Source organism: Dendropsophus ebraccatus, chromosome 5 (genome assembly GCF_027789765.1).
Source record: "Dendropsophus ebraccatus isolate aDenEbr1 chromosome 5, aDenEbr1.pat, whole genome shotgun sequence".
Lineage (NCBI taxonomy): Eukaryota > Metazoa > Chordata > Amphibia > Anura > Hylidae > Dendropsophus > Dendropsophus ebraccatus.
Window position 1 is genome coordinate 60,495,224 of NC_091458.1, and position 15,674 is coordinate 60,510,897.

General features: G+C 44.4%; 1 pseudogene; it reads left to right on the forward strand.

Moving 5' to 3' along the window:
* Positions 1 to 4,917: 4,917 nt before the first annotated feature.
* LOC138794161 (synaptonemal complex protein 2-like) lies at positions 4,918 to 11,555 on the forward strand (annotated as a pseudogene).
* The last annotated feature ends 4,119 nt before the right edge of the window (positions 11,556 to 15,674 follow it).

A 15,674-nucleotide genomic window follows, 5' to 3' on the forward strand; every position in this document is an offset into this window, starting at 1 on the left:
CTACTTTATTTTAAAAGCATTTGGTGAACATGCTTTTACTTATTTAGGATGTTAGAGGCCGTAAATGTTTAGTAGCAATTTTCAAAATGTTCGTGAAAATTACAAACTCAGAAGTTCTTTAGGCACCAGTTCAGTTTTGGAGTATATTTTAGAGGCCTGTATACTAAAAACCCCCACAATTCAACCCATTTTGAAATATTCACCCTTTCAAGTATTTAAATTTACATTCCTACACTTATTTAACCCTTTGGGCATTTCACAGGAATAACTGCAAAGTAAGGCCCCCTTCACACGTCCGGAAAAACCATCCGGATTTCCTGTCAGGAAATCCGGACGGATTTCCGGACCCATAGACTATAATTGGTCACGGACACCCTTCCGGATTTCTCCGGAAGGGTGTCCGTTCCGGAAAATATATCCGGAAAAAATAGGACATGTCCTATTTTTGTCCGGAATTCCGGCCCGGACGCCCCCATAGAAGGCTATGGGAGCGCCGGAATCACGGGCACTTTCCTGATGTACATCAGGAAAGTGCCCGTGATTCCAGATGATTGAGAGCCCGCCGGCCCCCCAGCTGCCCGAACGCCGCGCCGCCACCACCCCAAGGGATCGGATAGGACATCAGCTTCTCTGCCCCTGCACCCGGACATCAGCTGCCGCCGCCACCCGATAGCCCCGCCGCATCGCATCACCCCACCGCCGCCCGATAACCCCGCCGTGCCGCATCACCCCGCCGCCCGATAACCCCGCAGCACAGCATCACCCCGCCGCCACCGCCCGATTACCTCGCCACGCCGCATCGCATCACCCCGCCGCCGGCGTCCGATGACCGCGCCACGCCGCATTGCATCACCCCGCAGCCACCCCCGACCTCCGTGGCCCCCGGTAACCCCCCCACCCCCGAGACCGCAGCAGGTTGCACCGCCGCTGTTCTTCCGACGCCGACAGGTGAGATACACAGCCATCTCCCCCCTAATACTAAAACTCCCACCATGTCCTGCTAACAGGCCATGATGGGAGTTGTACTTCTGCAGCCTGTGGCCATCCAGGTTGCTGAAGTTCAACTCTCATCATGCCCCTGTTGGCAGGCCATGATGGGAGTTGTAGTTCTGCTGCCTGTGGCCATCCAGGTTGCAGAACTACTATTCTCATCATGCCCTTGTTGGCAGGCAATGATGGGAGTTGTACTTCTGCAGCCTGTGGCCATCCAGGTTGCAGAAGTCCAACTCTCATTATGCTCTGTTGGCAGGCCATGATGGGAGTTGTAGTTCTGCTGCCTGTGGCCATCCAGGTTGCAGAAGTACAACTCTCATCATGCCCCTGCTGACAGGCCATGATGGGAGTTGTAGTTCTGCTGCCTGTGGCCATCCAGGTTGCAGAACTACTATTTTCATCATGCCCCTGTTGGCAGGCAATGATGGGAGTTGTAGTTCTGCTGCCTGTGGCCATCCAGGTTGCAGAACTACTATTCTCATCATGCCCCTGTTGGCAGGCAATGATGGGAGTTGTACTTCTGCAGCCTGTGGCCATCCAGGTTGCAGAAGTGCAACTCTCATTATGCTCTGTTGGCAGGCCATGATGGGAGTTGTAGTTCTGCTGCCTGTGGCCATCCAGGTTGCAGAAGTACAACTCTCATCATGCCCCTGCTGACAGGCCATGATGGGAGTTGTAGTTCTGCTGCCTGTGGCCATCCAGGTTGCAGAACTACTATTTTCATCATGCCCCTGTTGGCAGGCAATGATGGGCTTTGTAGTTCTGCTGCCTGTGGCCATCCAGGTTGCAGAACTACTATTCTCATCATGCCCCTGTTGGCAAGCCATGATGGGAGTTGTACTTCGGCAATGTGGGTGCCTGTTTTTTTTTTCTCATCAGGAAATCCTGAAGGTTTTTCCTGATGGTAAAAACGGATTACTGTCAGGAAGTCCTGATACTTTCCTGATGACTTTTGAGGTCTCCTGATCAGGATTTCCTGACAGTAAAAACTGACAGGGACATGTGAATGGGGCCTAAGAGTGAAAAGTTAAAATTTGCATTTTCTTTCCAGGGATTCCAATGTAATCCTATTTGTTTTTTACAACACCAATTACCGTTACTGAACCACCAATGCCGGCAATTGCCGATGCTGGACCCCCTTTGGCAATTACACTAAACTGTCAGCTATCAGCTGAAAGTTTAGTTGCAGCTCCCGGTCACTGTTTGTGTAAACAGTGAACATCTGAAGCAGGTCAGTACATTTACTGACTTTTGAGGGAAGGGGTTAAAAAACAAACAAACAAAAAACCAACCAAACAAAATATAATCCAGTATCTAATCAGTCAAAAAAATCTAGGAGACACATTCCCTTTAACCCCTTAAGGTCAAAGCCAATTTTCGTTTTTGCACTTTTGCTTTTTCCACTTTATGTTTAAAAGTCCATAGCGCTTGCATTTTTTCACCTAGAGACGTACATGAGCACTTATTTTTTGCAAAACCAATTGTACTTTGCAATGACAGGCATTATTTTACCATAAAATATGCTGCGAAACCGGAAAAAAATCATTTGCGCTGTCAAATTGAAAAAAAAAAGGAATTTGTTTTGATTTCGGGGAGTTTTGCATTTACGCCGTTCGCCCTATGGTAAAACTGGTTATGCATGTTCCTCAAGTCGGTACGATTACAACGATATATAACATGTATAACTTTTATTGTATCTGATGGCCTGTAAAAATTCAAACCATTGTTAACAAATATATGTTCCTTAAAATCGCTGTATTCCCAGGCTTACAGCGCTTTTATCCTTGGGTCTATGGGGCTGTGTGAGATGTCATTTTTTGCGCCATGATGTGTTCTTTCTATCAGGACCTTGATTGCGCATATACGACTTTTTGATCACTTTTTATTACATTTTTCTGGATTTGATGCGACCAAAAATGCGCAATTTTGCACTTTGGATTTTTTTGCGCTTACGTCGTTTACCGTGCGTGATCAGGAATGTGATTAATTAATAGTTCGGGCGATTACGCGTGCGGCGATACTAAATATGTTTATTTATTTGTTTGTTTATTTATTTATATTTGTAAAATAGGAAAAGGCGGGTGATTTGGTTTGATATGGGGGGGGGGATTTTTTTATTAATAAAAAAACATTTTTACTTTTATTTTTACTTTAACTAGAAGCCCCCCTGGGGGACTTATATATAAACAGCACTGATCTCTCATAGAGATCAATGCTGTGTATATACACAGCAAAGATCAGTCACATCGGTCATAGATTGCTATGGCCTGCTGCAGGCCATAGCAATCTATTGCCGAGCCGGGATCAGCGTCATTCCGACGCTGAGGCCCGGCATGGGCAGAAGAACGGATCTCCCCCCCGCGATTGCTTCGCGGGGGGGAGATCCGACCCACTAAACACCAGGGATGCACGGAGGAAAGCCTCTAAGTGCAGCTGTCAGGTTTGACCCGCACCGGCTAATAGAGGCACTGCCCGGCTGCACATGTCAACCGGGATCAGCGCCGTTCAGATCGGGGTCCTGGCGGGACCCCTCTCTGAACACCCCGCGCGGCACCATGACGTATCAGATACGTCATGGGTCGCTAAGGGGTTAAAAAGACCCTCTTTTTGAAAGAACAGAGGCCCTAAATCTATCAAGAGTTGTTGGAAAACCATAACTATGTACCAGTGGGCCCTAAATGTGATAAAATGTTCTAAACTTTCTCTTAGATTGTGATTCTAACAACCTGGTTTAGAATGGAAAAGAGACTGTACGTAGTCTAGAAGAAACTGTTTAGACAGGGAGACTTTTTAAGGCAAATGACGACCAATAAGGATGGATAAGCCACATATTTCTGGATGTCAAACTGAATAGGTCAGTATGACCAAAATTAAATGTGAAACCTCTGCAAAGGTTTCTGAAACAAAAAAGAAAAAAAGATTCAGATTAGAAAACACTGTGAGGCTTCTTTCAAAGGAATGTTCCTCTAAGAATAGATCTAAAGGATGCCTTTCATTCTATATCAATTGCACTTAAGCGCAGAAGGCTTCTACAGTTCCAATGGAAGGGACATCTTTACCATTGGAATGTAATGGTCTTTGGCCTGTCTGTAAGAAGTATACTTTCACAAAGATGTGAAAAGGGCTGATTCCCCATCTAAGGACAAAAGGTGTTATGTGTCTGGTATATCTGGATAGGAAACAACTAGGGTTTGATAGAGAGAGTATTTCTACTCAACCAGAACAGGTTTATAAGCATTCCACACGTGATTTTGGAGGAGATTACAAGAACAGTAAAAGAAATCATACAAGGAAACAGTACAACACAATTAGCAAGACTTATAGGAAACATTGTACTTTTACAGCTAGGGTTTAGGGCAGCTCAGACCATGTGTGAAAAAATACAGATGTGGCTAGGAAAGCCTCTAGGGAGACGCCTCGCTCTGGAAGAGAAAGCAGGGTTTCTTTTGGAAATAAGTGATGGACTTATCTATTAACTATATATTAATTATTATATATAAACATTCCCAAACCCTCTGCCTCCACTTATCTAGACTCCTCCACCAGACAACACTATAACATCATTGGGATGTGGAGCATATTCCATAAACTCTGCTATAAAAGAGAGAAAAAAGTTTACACATAAACATTCTGGAATTGTGGGCAGTGAGACTAGCCTGTCAGAATGGTAGGGTCCCTCACACTTACAAATGATATTTTAATACAGATAGGCAAGAGAAATGAGAGGTCTAAGTTCTAGAAAAATCAAAACAATCTAGACAAAGTTTAACTACCATCTTAAAAAACTTCTGATGTATCATAGCGACATGTCAGAAGTGTATACTGGGCGGGGTCCGGCTGCTGAGAACCCCACCGATATCTAGAACAGAGGGTTCTCAACAGTCGGACCCTGACTGATATACACTTCTCATATGTCCCTATGACATGTCAGAGCCGTCTATTGAGGTCTATGCACAGGAAGCTGCCATAAAGCAAGAATGTAAGTGTCATGCAGGCACCATTACACAGATGCTATTATAAATGGCAGCCCCCAGTGCAGCACATTATGACTAAATAAAAAGGAACCAAAACACAAATAAAAGTTTAACTATTTTTTTTGAAGCACTGTTGTGACAGAAATTATAGTACAAAATGTGAAAAAGTGACACATTCCCTTTAAAAGGTAGTTACACTTTAAAGAGTACCTGTCACTCCAGATTTGGCTAGATAAGCAGTGAATCTGATCCTATGGGGTTTATGTGCATTTCTGTCACGTCGTGTTTGTAGTTATGAATTTCCAAACTTCCCGCTGTGGAGTCAGATTCACCGCTGATCCAGCAGTGGCCATAGTGACAGGTGGTCTTTAAAAGCACAGTGTGTACCAGGGTACACAAATGAGTACGCACATACTATCTCTTGGCATAAGGTAACCATGGCAATGGTAGCCCTGATGTCTCAGATACTCACATAGATCAGTCAGAGAGAGCAATACATCTATCTGCCTCATATACAGCAAGGATGTGGTCTCCAAAAGCATGGAGAATAGATGAAGGCCTCCAGAATTTATTTACCTTTCTCCTACAGACTTTGATGGCCAAGACCTTGCAGAATATAGAACAAAAAGAATTATCACCTAGTCATAGTTTACTGAATACACCCATCTAGACCTTGATACTCCAAATTTCACAGGCTCAGAATAGAGGAGAAGCTTCCACTGGGTCTGACATGAGACTGCTTCAAGGATCTGAAGGACCCACTAGTAAATGTGGGTGGCAATGTCAAATTATCCTAGCCTGAATTAACATACTAAGCTAATACAAATATAAATTGGTCTTCAGGACCCAGGCGAGGGATAATACAATACTTTCAGACTACCAGAAATGAAAAGCAGAAATGAAGGGGGTTCTCTGGGCAGAACTGACTGATAAGTTATCCACAGGATAGCTCAACAGCTACTTATTGGCAGGGTGCCCACACCAAGCACCTGTGTAAATCAGCTGTTCATCTGTCACCTTGGTCCAGTGACCAATAAGCCCCACCTTGGTGACACTGTCCACTGTCCAAGGTTTTAATCAGCTAAAGAAGGAGCAGGAGAACTTTGAGAAAGGTATTTTGGGAAAAATTAGGAGAAGCAGTAGATAACGGTGCTAAAACCACATCTACACTAAGGGGTGACAGCATCACTATAAGAATTACTGGTAAAAAAAATTAGCTTGTCTTTATTAACATTTGTGGTAAGGTCTCTGAAACTGACTCTGATACATACATATGAGCCTTGTGTACTGTAACAGCCTGTTATATTCATTCAGTTTATATGCTATGTTTTCAAATGTATGCAATGCTGCCACCTAGTGACCATAGTTTTATAGCATTGTTTATTTTCCTTTCATATAGGACCTATATCCCATACTGCTTTGCATTCCTATTACTCCTCCCTTTTGGTTGCATCACTTCCTGCTTCTTCATTGTGTGATCACCATTGTAACTGAACAGACATGTTTGCTACCTGTAGACAAGCATTGTGTTTTGACCGCATGGCATGTCATTTCTGAAGGTTAAGTCATTAAAACTGAACCTGAAGCACACCCATTGCACCCTCTACATGCAACTGGCAAGGCTGTGGGAATGAATGTCTGAGTTCACTATCTTCCATCTAGCTTGTACTGAGATTACTCACAACAGAGACTTCTCTAACGTACATCTGTGGCAGAATACCTTGGCTTTCACTTACTCTTAGAGGAATTAATATACTCAATGGGAGAACTTGTAGTGTAGTATGGGGAGTAGTCCTGTGGAGCTTGATTTAATAGGGGATTCAGAGCACCGGGCTTTGTGCTTTGTAGATTTCATAGAATGATATTTAGAGATGACAGCACCTCTGAGAGGGGACATTACCAACCTTTTTATTAGATCTAGGGAACCAGCTAATACAATCAGAGGTTAGATCTTTGCAATGAGAAGGGCAGGTGTGGAGACATGAATGTTGAAAGCACACACTCAAAGAGGGGCAGCTACTACTAAGGTGGCAGCAAATGGAGTCCCTTTGGAATCTATTCCTAGAGTAGGCAGATGGACATCACAAAGAACATGTGTGAATTGGCATCCCTCAGATATAGAAAGGGTACAAATCACGTGAGCTACTACAAAATGTGTGTTTAGCTACTCAGCAGCTGGTACTCGGTATCTGCCTCCCATAGAACAAAACACAGTGTCAGGACTGTATCTTTGCAGAGCATTATGCGCCCCTCTGCTCGTGCTGTGCGGCCGAGAAGGCGCTGATATTCTCATTCTGTTCTGTGTTTTGTTTTGCTGTGTCTGAACACTGGTTTATTTGCTCTCTTTGGGAGACACACCCGACTTCACCTGCTGAGTTCTGTCTGGCCATGTCAGGGTTAATCTGTGTTTTGGTTCTGCTGTGACTGACAGGTCTTCCTGCCAGTGGATCTGTTTTGTTCTCAGCTGTCTGTGCTTGGAGATCAGGGGGATGGTCCAATTATGTTCTGGATCAGAACCCTGGCCTCCTATATAACTACCTCAGTCTGGGATATCTTTGCCGGATATTGACTTGTCTCTGCCTGCTTGTGGTTCTGTTTCTTTGCTTCTCCTGATTCCTGCCTTGTATCTTTTGACCTTGCTTGCTTGCTGCCTGCCCCCGACCATATTGCCTGTTATTTGACTACTCTTTTGGATCCTGATTTTGTACCTTTGCTGCCAGACTGTTGTGACCCGGATTGCTGACCATTCTTTATTGTGTTTTGTCTGTCTGTCTTGTCCTTGTGTCCCACCTAGCCAGCGCAGGGACTGCCGCCCAGTTGCTCGCCGCCATTTTAGGGCGGATTGTGGCAAATAGGTAGAGGACAGTGGGCGGGGCTGAGCTTAGGGCTCACTGTTTGTCTTGTCCTGCTGTCCGGTTCCTAACAGAATATCCGGCCATACTTTTTTTTTTTTTCTCTCCACCTTGCTATGGACCCCATGAAAGCTCTGGTTGAGCAAATGCAAAGTCTCAACCAGCTTGTTCTGGACCTTACGCAACGGGTGCAGCAGGTAGAGTCTTTCCTGGGCCAAAATGCCATGCTATCTGCTGCTGCTCCCCCAGAACCTCCAGTGCAGCTTCCTGATAGGTTCAAAGGCGAAAGAAAGGCCTTTCGAATCTTTAGAGAGGGATGTAAGTTGTTTTTCAGACTTTGTCCCCGGTCCTCTGGGGATGAGAGCCAGAGAGTAGGCATTATTATGTCACTCTTACAAGGACCTCCGCAGGAGTGGGCTTTTTCTTTGCCTCCAGATGCCACTGAGTTATCTTCTGTGGATCAGTTTTTCTCTGCATTGGAATTACTGTATGATGACCCTGACAGGGCAGCAGCAGCTGAGAGGCAGTTGACTACTTTGAGACAGGGGAAGCGACCGGTGGAGGAGTATTGTGCTGAGTTCCGCCAGTGGTGCGTTCCATCCGGATGGAATGATCCTGCACTTAGATGCAAGTTTAAGCAGGGGTTGTCTGATGGCATTAAGGATGCCTGGACAGGGCATCCAGAACCTTCCACCCTTAAGCAGGCCATGAATTTGGCTATTCGTATAGACCGCAGGCTCCGTGACAGACATAGGGAGAAAGTAGACTCTGACTCTTCTAAACAATCTGTCTCCTATTCTGTCAAAACCCCTCTTGTTACCCCTACTATTCCTGAGGACGAGCCCATGCAGCTGGGACTATTAGACGCCAAGACCAGGCGAGAACACCGGAGACACAATGGTCTATGTTACTACTGTGGTGACAGTGGCCATTTCATCAGTTTCTGCCACAAGCGGCCCAAGCGGCAAGAAAACCTGCACCCAGATCATCGGCGTCCAGGTGACTCCCAGGAAGGTCACTTGGGCGCACAGGTACCCTCCGGCGAAATTAATATTTCTAGTTCTGTTGTACCTGATTTGCCTGTATCTGATGTGAATTTAACATGTTGTTCTGCTCGTCCTGTCAGTAAGCCTGTTCTCCATGCCATGGACTCGTCTTCTGATGAATGGGAGTCAGATGGCAATCTTCTAAGTGAGGTTGAGTCCTGTGAGGGTCCTGAGGCCCCTCATAAAAGGGGGGGTACTGTCAGGACTGTATCTTTGCAGAGCATTATGCGCCCCTCTGCTCGTGCTGTGCGGCCGAGAAGGCGCTGATATTCTCATTCTGTTCTGTGTTTTGTTTTGCTGTGTCTGAACACTGGTTTATTTGCTCTCTTTGGGAGACACACCCGACTTCACCTGCTGAGTTCTGTCTGGCCATGTCAGGGTTAATCTGTGTTTTGGTTCTGCTGTGACTGACAGGTCTTCCTGCCAGTGGATCTGTTTTGTTCTCAGCTGTCTGTGCTTGGAGATCAGGGGGATGGTCCAATTATGTTCTGGATCAGAACCCTGGCCTCCTATATAACTACCTCAGTCTGGGATATCTTTGCCGGATATTGACTTGTCTCTGCCTGCTTGTGGTTCTGTTTCTTTGCTTCTCCTGATTCCTGCCTTGTATCTTTTGACCTTGCTTGCTTGCTGCCTGCCCCCGACCATATTGCCTGTTATTTGACTACTCTTTTGGATCCTGATTTTGTACCTTTGCTGCCAGACTGTTGTGACCCGGATTGCTGACCATTCTTTATTGTGTTTTGTCTGTCTGTCTTGTCTTTTTGTCCCACCAAGCCAGTACAGGGACCGTCGCCCAGTTGCTGCCCTAGGGTTTAGCCTAGGGGGGCAAGTAGGTAGAGTCAGTGGGCGGGGCTGAGCTTAGGGCTCACTGTCTCTGTGTGTTTGGTGTGACGGGTCGTGACACACAGTTTGCAGGAATCTGTGATATACACCGCATCTGTTCTTTGAAATAGACTAGCCACCCAGCAACAGCGCTGACCCTCCCTTACCAGAGGTTTTCGCAGTCCTCTCATAAGATTAAAACTGAGTGTGCAACAGAAGACGGAAGACAGGGACGCGCGCCATTAGTGCTGCAGCCATAATGAGGACACTTGTTGCAGCGAAAACTGTTAGTGGTGGCCAACATAATGGGGCCCAGTCAACTAATGGTATGGATCAGTCTTCAGCAACAGGAGTGCGTCCTGCATCCCAGCAGAAAACGCCCAGGTCAAGAAAGCAACAAAACAGATTGAGAGATTATTCAGATAAAGACAGCAATGATGGAAAGATGTTCCCCCATTTCCCCTTGATACTCCTAGGCTTCTAGAGTATTCTAGCATCAACAACCTTTCAGAGGTTTCAGGCAAGGTTTCAATACCCACTACGTAATCGAAGACCATGACACCAAAGCAGCAGTCTGCAGAAAAAAGATCTATCGATGTTTATGAATTTGGAAATTCATCAGCAGTGTTTGCTTCAGATTTAAAGGTGTCTGTCCTGAAGAAGTCTTCATCCCCCAGGCAGACTAATACAAACACAACAAGGCCAGGAAGTCTATGTTGCCGGAAAACTGATACCAAAAAGGACGACTATAAAGCCTACATTTCTAGTGGAAGTGAAGTGGAGTGGGACCTGGAACATCCAAGAAAATCCTCCGCAAATTCTGCAGACTATAGCCGTAAAACGCAAAAACGTAAAATGCTTCCATTGTCTCCAGAAAGTTCTGATGATACAGAAAAGCCCCAAAATGTAGAACAATATTTTTAAACGTTAAGAAAAAGGTGTGGCAGAAAGCCTTACATTTCCACTGTTAAAACTTCCAGGGGTTAGTGGCCTGCAAACTTCTGGGGATTCGGCTCCACACACACCAGGCACTTTTCATTTATCTGAATTGGATAAAGACACCATGGATCCTTTACAAGAAATGTCCTCACCTGATAAGTCACCACACACAAACACCACCAGCATAATGGATGTCAAAAGCTACACAGACCCGATTGGCACTCTTCATTTATCTCATTTTAATGAAGACACCGTAGGTGCTTTACAAGAAATGCCCTCCTGTGACCTAATTAGGACTGATATGCCACCACATGCAGACACTACCAGCAAAATGGATGTCGAAAGCTTCACAGACCCGATTGGTCTGTATCCTTCAGGCATAGCCAAAGATTTAAAAAAGAAAAGAAAGCGATCAAATAGTGAAGGAGACGAAGGCAGTTCTTTAAAACCACGTAAACTTTTCAGTTCTGTGAGAGCTTTAGCCGAACTGGAAGAGGATGTCTTTAATTTAAATTCTCACGAATCGGACATAACAGAGGGCAGCTTCATTTCATCTTTTGAAAATTTTACAGAGGACCTTAAAAAGAAAATGATGACTAAGTATAAAAAGATGGAAGTTCGGGCTCAGGAAGTGCTGAAAGACTCTCATCTGCATGTTACTAATCTAATAACTCAGATACAACAGAGCAATTTTCAGAAATTAGATTATTTTCGCACAGTAGTAGCAAAAGAACTCTGTAATCTGGATTCTGAAACTCTGGCTTTAAAAGAGCTGGAGGAAGAGACCTTGAATTTCTGGGAAGCACAGACTGTGAAAATGAATGAATTCTGCACCAATCAACGGCAAAGGATTGAAGCCATGGATCGCACAATAAATGATTCTTAACAACCTTAAAAAGAAGTAAGAAAGCACAACCGACATTTGAGAGCTTCCACAACCGAGAGCTTCCACAACCGAGAGCTTCCACTACCTGTAACAATAATGTTGTTTAATAATGTTTCATCCACACTGCCTGTTTTGTTTTGTAAGTGTATTTTCAGTCTAGTTCATAATTTGTTTTTTGCTATCCAGATTGTTTGTTTGTTAAATAAACCTGACTCTTAAAATGTTTCATTACTTTAACCTTTGTCAGGCTCCATAATTTTACAATGTTAACAGGCTGCAGAGGTACAATTGTACCTTCATATGAATCCACTGTGGGAATGTTGATGCTCTGCCTCTTATATGTGCAGCCATGTCTCGTGACCGCATCAAGATGATACTCAGATTTATGAGATTTGACAGCGAAAATACACATGCAGAACGTGTGCAAACAGATAAAGCTGGACCAATACAGGAGATCTGGACAATAATGAACAGAAATCTGGAGAGAGCCTACAAGCCCTATGATTGCATCACCGTCGACGAGCAATTATTTCCATTTAGAGGCCATACTAAATTTACCCAGTACATACCTTCAGAACCAGCTAAATATGGCATAAAGATTTTCTGGGCTTGTGACTCGTCAAACGCCTACCCATTACAAGGTCAGCTCTACACTGGGAAACCAACTGATGGTCCTCGACAAGTAAACATTGGTGAACGAACAGTATTGGACCTAGTGAGCTTGTATAAAGGCTCTGGAAGAAATGTCACCACCGATAACTTCTTTACAACCATGAAACTAGCTAAGGTATTGAACTCCTGGAACATGACACTAGTTGGTACAGTGAGAAAAAACAAAAGGTTCCTACCTAGCAACATGCAGCCTGCAAAAGAAAGGCCTGTAAACTCGACAAATTTTGTCTACAATGATGCCAAGTGGAGATATTTTATTGAAATTTGGCCAATATATTCTGGACCAAAACTGCACTGGACCAAAACTTTTTCGAAAACAAAGTTATTGCAATTTTAAAACGGAATAGGTACAATTGTACCTACTCAGCTGAACGAAGGTTAAAAAAAAAAAAAAGATGAAAACTGATTTATTTCTGCCAGGACTAGCTTTAGGCTATAGAATAACATATACAAGATCATTGGTGCCCTTTCCATACTAACCCCCACGACCCCAAATGATTAAAAAGGAGCATGTCTCCTCCTTGTGGCATCATTTATTTCCCGGCAGAATTATCTTTCTCCCACTGGCATGATTGTTGCTGCCATAGTATTAAATGGAATCTGTCAGCACCCGGGCCCTACCTAAGATTCTGACAGTGTGCTGTAGCTGGCAGTCCCCTAGTAAGCATGGTGACTTTTGGTAATTTGTCCATGCAGTGGATTATACACAATCCTAATGTAATGAAGTGCCAAAGTGCTGTTTGTGCCACACTCTGGCACACCTCACCACTCCTCCCTCCTCCCTCTTCTTATCAATTAATTATCAATTATCAATGCTGCCCAACCTCTTGCTCGTCCAGCTGTCAGACAGTGTCTCTGATTGCAGATCAATACTCTGTAGGTAGGTTACGTCTGAAAGAAACTCTCACATATAATTGTATCTCTAACCCCAAATGTGTTGAAGCTGTGGTCTAGGGGTAACTCATCTGTCTACAGACCTACCAGCAGGTCATTCTTTGGTTTAAATCCCTGTTGAAATTGAGTGGATGGCCGCCATTTAATGGCAAATAACTACCGTCATTTTAAAACAACGGACGTTGTTTTGAAATAATGGCTGTTATTTGCCATAAAATGAACATAGCCTTTCTGTGTTTTCAATCCACTCCTGGTTTTGGTTGCAAAATACTGACCAAAATACTGACCAAAATACTGTGTGTGAACATAGCCTTAAACATGATACAATAATAAGAAAAAAAGAAATATCTCTATTTTATTCCCATCAGGTGATTTGAAACAAAAGATGAACTGCTGGCAGGTCTGTTGACAGGTGAGTTACCCCTAGACCATAGGCCCAACACATTTGGGTTCAGAGATGCAACTACATGTGTTTCTTTCCAACATAACCTGCCTACAGAGGACTGATCTGCAATCAGAGACACTGGCTGACAGCTGAGTGAGCAGGAGGCCGGGCAGCATTGATTATTCATGAAGAAGAGGGAGGAGGAAGGAGTGGTGAGGTGTGCCATAGTGTTACACAAACAACACTTTGACTCTTCATTACAGTAGGAGACCTGAGATTGTACATAATCCACTGCAAGTACGTCATGGACACAAATGAAATTGAAAGTAAAAGATATCCCCAGCTCCTAAGAGCAAAGAAACAATGAAATGAAAACAAGGAGAAAATAAAGACTACATCAGTCTGAATAAAGGAGATATACCTACTAATGGCAAAACACCCACCAAAGCGACAGTAACACTAGAAATGAAAAGAGGAGCAACTGGAGCCCCTTAACCCAACGCACAATGTGCTGCTACAGGTGGCTTCTTCTGGGGTATATGTAGCCTTTGGATAAATCCTCCTAGTATCGCATATTGTTAGTCTTGTTAATTGTTGTTGTATGGTAAAGGTAAGGAGTTTGTACATTCGTCCACTTGCGAGACTCCCCATGAAGTTTCTTCTTTCATGTAGAACAGAATGTGTGATAAATGTGCTACGGTATCCTTGGAAGATGCTATATGTTGGAGAGAAAAGTGTGGGCTGCAGGGAGAGATTCAATAAACAGAGGTCTACTATTAGTACTGCATAAATTCAAACCTAAAAAAAGGAATCTGTCAGCTGCAATTCCTGTTCCAAACTGCTGACACTGTTAGATAGCTGTAAGGTAAATGAGACACATGGTACCTTTCATATATGCATCTGTAGTTTCTTTTTCCTCCAGTGCAAAGTGTCAAAAAGGCGTTTCCAAGCCCCAGAAGTGCTGCAGGATGGAATGCATTCTTACTTCCCCTTCGGCCAGGGCCGTATTTACCACTAGGCACCTGTGGTCCGGTGCCTAGGGCAGCACCTGGCAGGGGGGCAGCACCAGGGAGCAGAGGGAAGGAGACAACTTTTTTTTTTTGTTTTAATTTTTTTAGTCTCCCACCTCCAGTTCAGACTTGCCAGTAAATCTGGTGTCTTTTTGAAGGGGTAGGGGGGGAGGTATGATTAGGTCTGGTGTGGAGGTGTTGTTCAGGTCTGGTATGGCTGTGATGCCTGGAGCTATTACCTACCAATCCTGTGGTGAGAATTCCTTCAGACAATATGCAGACGGCTCTAATCATCGATTCACTGTGGAAATTTAAGTTTTATGCAATTAAAAACCATGAAAATGCGTTTCAGACAATGTTTCTACATGTAGAGAGATGCATGTGGCCAAAACCACTCTCCTCCACGCTCCCCAAGCTGGGGCGTCTTCAGGTTTGGTGCCTAGGGCAGCTGTAGCTGTTCATACAGCCCTGGCTCTAGCAGGGATAGGGATGGGGGGGAGGGGGTAGCAAGGAGGCATTCCAGCCTGCAGCCCTTCAGGGGCTTGACACTTTGCAGAGGAGAATAAAAGCATTTCTCTACTTTATAGAAGCACAGACAGATATATGAAAGATACAGTGTGTCTACTTATCCTAACAGTGTCAGCAGTTTTAGGGTATAAACCCACACACCGTATAAGCAGCGTATTTACTGCTGCGATACGCAGCAAACACGCAGCAAACACGCAGCAAATACGCAGCAAATACGCAGCAGATTAGGTCTAAATAACTGAACACAGCATCAAATCTGTACCAACAAATCTGCTGCGTATTTGCTGCGTATTTGTTGCGTATCTGCTGTGTATACGGTGTGTGGGTTTGTACCCGTAAAGGTAAATCGCAGCTGACAGATTCACTGTAAAGGGGAACTAAAAGCAGGTTAGAGAAAACTGACCTATAATAGCCCCTATAGCGCCCGTGACGCTAAGGAGGAAGGTATGTGTGTTACCTTCCTCCTCACCACAGGTCCGGTGCTGTTAGTCGGTGTAATCTTTATCTGGGAGCGCTGTTAGGAGCACTGCCCCGTCCCCACAGCATCATCTGGCCTGCCCACTCCATTGATAATCCCAGGCACTATAGGGGGCTATCAGCAGGTTAGATTTGTCTCACTTGCTAATAGTTACCCTTTAACCCCTTAAGGACCGGGCCAATTTCAATTTTT